General features: G+C 42.7%; 1 pseudogene; it reads left to right on the plus strand.

The window, feature by feature from the left end:
* The first annotated feature begins 701 nt into the window (after positions 1-701).
* Positions 702-2,273, plus strand: LOC125619838 (annotated as a pseudogene).
* The last annotated feature ends 2,579 nt before the right edge of the window (positions 2,274-4,852 follow it).

A 4,852-nucleotide genomic window follows, 5' to 3' on the forward strand; every position in this document is an offset into this window, starting at 1 on the left:
GGAGGTGGCACGCTCCGGCGCGCGGGCCGTCCGGCGGCCCCGCTCCCTCCCCCACGCCTGGCGCTCGGCGCTAACCTCGGGGCTCCGCGCGGCGTCTCGGAGAGCGCGGGGCGGAGAGGGAAGGCCGGGCGGCCGGGAGGATCTGGCTTGTCCCCTCCCCTTCTCTACCTTCCCCCTGCCGCGGCTGGTCGGGAGGCGGTGGGGGCCGTGGGCCGAGCGTCTGGCGGGAGCGGGGAGGCCGAGCTGCAGTCCCGCGGGCTGCGGAGGGGGTGGCAGGGGGTCGGCACCTCTGGGAGGGGCAGCCTCGGCCGTGGCCGCTCGCGCCGGCCGGGCCGCCAGCTGGCTGTCCAACAGGTGCTGGCACAGACCCGGGGTGCTGCGGGGCTCACTGCAGACAGGACCCACACGGCCCGGCGAGGAATGCCGCCAGGGCGGCCCCCGGTTTCCTTTCCTAGGGCGCCCCTGTCCCCAAGTACAGAGCACGAGGGGGGTGGCGAAGGGTGCTGCGAAGGCAGAAAGAAGTGGGAAAGAACTTCCTGCGGACCCTCCTCCTCCTGCGCTCCTATTCCTCGTCATTTATTTCCAAGGGGATCCCTGGTCCCAAAGGACTATGCCAGGACCCGTGGCCAGACTTTCTGGACTGAAGGAAAAAGGGAAATTGAATTCAAAGATTTCCCTCCAATAAGCATCTCTGAAACAGGATGCAGAAAGCAAAAGTAAAGTCAAACAGCCAAAATAGTTGGATAAATACAGTCCTGTATTTATTGAATGACTACTGTGTCAGGCACTGTGCTAAATAAGAACTGGGGCCAAAGTCTCTGGAAACTTGAATACTATTTGGTTAATATTAAATTAACATCAGGCTCTACTGGAAATCATGTCTAGGGACACGCATAAGGGCCCGTCATTAGACATACATTCATAAGCTTTCCCACCTTACAGCCTCTACCACAATGAAGCCTCCCAGAACCCGGGGTAAGAGACTCCTTTGCCTTTATAGCAAGATGCTTGAGAAAGCACCAAAATCCGCGTGTGGCACGTGCCCGGCCCCACTTGAGATGTTTGTGCTGAGACCTAAAAATTCTCAGGAGGTTGTTTAAAACGAAAAAACATGTCAGCGGGGCCTATGATGGTTCCATGTGTGCTACATGTGTCTGTGACAGGATCAAGTGTACTTTCCTTATCGAGGAGCAGAAAATCCGTGTGGAAGTGTTGAAGGCACAAGCAGAGAGTCAGAAAATGAAATAAAAAAGTGAAGCCTTGGAGGGAAATAAAAAAAGAAATCACAATGAAAAAAATGATAATATCACACAAGTGTCAAGGCAGGCATATCAGAAGCGTCACCCAACCTTTTGTTAAGCAAGTCAGTGCAAACAATCCAACCACCTGGGCCTTTGGGCTGGGGCAGCGATGAGAGATACTAACCTTCCTAAAACTAAGAAGTGGATTTTGAGCAGAGATATACTGCTAGACCAAACCAGGAGCTGGCTCTTCCTCTGCCAAGCTAAAATGCCAAGCCCTCTTTCTGTACTTGGACACCTACTGAGAACAACCAACAAGACTTCTCTGCTTGGTATATTCTATTCTCCTTATTGCCTTCTTAAAATTTGGGGGCTAGAGAAGTAGTTCCATGTGCTTAGCCTATGGGAGGCTCTGGGTTCCATCCCCATACTAAAACGCAAAATATGAAAGAAAATTAAATAATGAATTCTGGGCTTATTTGCCCTTTGAAATCCTTACCAATCAGTCCCCTTCATTTTTCCCCCTTTCCCATTTCTATCTTCAGAGTAGTGGATCTTTGACTTTAAGGATTTTACATTTTAGTGGATACAGCTTTTTTATTTTATTCAACTTACCAGCTCATTCACATCGTTCCTGGGAATCCATATTTGCACAATAAATGTGTTCTAAAGGTGTTTTGTAAATGTGTGCAGAAGGGGAGTGGTTCTCCATTTTAATAGCATAATGGGACATATAAAAGACATGCCTTCTGAATCCATTTTCATCTATTTATAATATAAGTCATTATTCTTCAGTCTTTCCAATTTTATAACTTTAGTTTTCTAATCAGAACTTTTCTAATTGAGGTTGTTGCATATCCATAGAATTGAGTTTCCTGACCACCCACGTGGAGTGTATGTGTGTCTGCAGTTTTAATCCATTTGCTCTAACGAGACTGTAAGGGTGATGACTACTCTTTATTTTGTATCATTTCATATTGGCTAGAACAGTGCCTGGCACAGGGGGATAATAAATAAACACACTTGACTGACTGACAGGTTTCTTTATTGGAGTCACTTACATTCTCCCTGGAATTTCAGCATGAAGGTTGTATTTGAAAAGTTACAGATGATCTAGAATAATACTCCACCTCTGTGTTTCACCTCATCAATATTCTACAGATTGATTTGACAATTGCATTATAAATAAAGCCAGCCAGGTGCTCCTGAATGACCCCTAGACAAAAATCACACCCACATTGGCTGGTTGCCTTTCAATGTACTTGTGTAGTGGTTGTTTGAACTGCCTTAGCCTTTGGCATTGTCAGCTCTCTTTAACACTTCATCCTCTGCCTGTGTGCCTGTTCCATTTCACATATGAACCTTTCCTAGAAAAGTGAAATCCTTGCATTGAAAGTAAAGTTTATGAAATCCAGAGTCTGTGCAATTACCAAACAATATATTTTGAACGAATTTGGCTTTGTTTTGGCCTAAGGCATTTTCCTTGAGGAAAGGCATCTGTCCCACCAACCAAGAGAAAATAATTTCAGACATTCTTTGTGGTTTTCATGTTTTCTTAAAACTTAGGAGGAACTGGCCATCCTGCTGCATGCATGAAAAGCACAACCTATAAACTCCTACTAAAGAGCAAGGCCTCCTGTACTTGGTTGTTAACCGTGATCATTTGGGGGAGAAGGGATAGGTGTTTCTACTAAATTTTTTTTTAAAGTGGAATAAGGCAATTGTTTTTTGTTGTTGCTGTCATCATCAGCCACAGACATTTTGGATGATCAGGACCAGATGCCAATTAGAATTGAATTTTTTATTGGTGCATTTTAATTGTGCATAATAGTGGGATTCATTATGCCATATCTGTACATGCACATGACATAATTTGATCAACATCATTCTACAGTACCTTCCTTTTCTCTCCCCACCTCTTTCCCAGAACTGCTTGCATATTGGGGAATGAAATCTACCAAATTATGCTATGTCCATGTTTGAATATACCACAATGAATTACACACACACACACATACACACACAATTGAAGCAACAATAACAATAATTAGAAGGGAGCTCAGCAGAGTAGAGCAAATGGAATAAGCTTTTAAACAAAATACTCCCTTACCCAGTCACTAAAACCCTCAGAAGTACAGGAACCATGGAACATTTTGCCACAGAAAATCAAATAATACAAATGTTCTTGCTCTTCAGAAGCAAGAATTTGAATACACACATATAAACACACACATACACACACACAAACACACACAACTGAAGTTATTTTAAGATTTTCCCAGAAACTTTTTCTTTTTTATAAATTTAGTTATACATGATGTTTTATATAACATTTTATACAACATTTTAGTTATACATAATCCTAAGACTTTTGAGTATTTTAGTGGTAGGTAATTGAGCATGAGTTCCTAACATTCAGAAAGCTTCATCAGATCTAAATGCCCATTGTGTCTCCAGAATGGATAACAGGCAACAACTTCATATACACATCAAAAAGACTGGACTAAGAGAAATCATTAATAAGCAAAGAAAATGCCACAGACAAATCATGACTGTGCTTGGGGTGTGGAAGAAAGCAAATAAATAAATAAATGAAGTAAGGACTCAGTTTTAAAATCATTGTCTTCTCTCCTGACTTTCTGCAGCTATCGGGTCTGGAGAAACATAACCTGTTATCTCTGGGTATCTAGTATAGATCAGTATTCTGGTTTTCCAGCCTGGAAATAATAAAACACTTTTTCTTCTGGTGTCACATACCCTTACCTCTCAGCATAACTGCTAATCTAAGAAAAGGGTATCTGTTGTGGCAGATGAAAGACAAATTTTCTAAGGCCCTGCTTTTGAAGAAGCAGATACACTTTTTAATTCTGCCTTTTGGGGGGGAGGGGGAAGGGAGGTAGTTAAAAGTGTGTGGCCCAAAGTAATGAATGACAAGGAGTGGTCTTGAAGTGATTCTCTGTGGCCTTTCTCATTGAAGTAGAGCTGCCACTTCCATTTTAAAATTACAGTTGAGTATGCACAGATTTTCCCAAAAGTCTCAGAAATATTTGTCTGACTCAGAACTCAGAGAAAGTAAGTAGTCAGAAACTGCAACCCCCAAAAGGCAAGCCCTGGTAACCTTGGAACCAGCACAACAAAAGATCATTTCACTGAGAAATGAGAGATCAGAAACAGCCTGGCTTTACCACCAACAAACAGTACAGCCTTGATCTAGGGATCCTTTCTGCCCCTGAGTTTCTTTTTCTTCACATAGGAAATGTGTGCTGGATTCTGTCTGGAGTCTTACTGTTTTAGAATTTGTTGATTCTGTGAGCTGTGATAGGTAATGTTGGCAATAGTTTTTCAACTTCTTTGTGATTCCATGATAATAAATATTACTCAGTCTCAATTCAAGGATGTCCTCATTGTTGGCAAGAAAAATTATAAATGGGCACTTCTTCCTAAACTTGCCCAACCAAAGTAGTCCTGTTTTAACTGTTACTATGATGATTTAGAAAGAAATTCTCCAGATAAACAAAAAGAAGTGTGTGGGGGTGGTATTTGAAAATCACTGGCTAGGGCAAATATCAGGAATTTCATTGACTTCAAGGAAACTAAATAAACTATATATA

This window comes from Marmota marmota, unplaced genomic scaffold (genome assembly GCF_001458135.2).
Source record: "Marmota marmota marmota unplaced genomic scaffold, marMar, whole genome shotgun sequence".
NCBI classification, from domain to species: domain Eukaryota; kingdom Metazoa; phylum Chordata; class Mammalia; order Rodentia; family Sciuridae; genus Marmota; species Marmota marmota.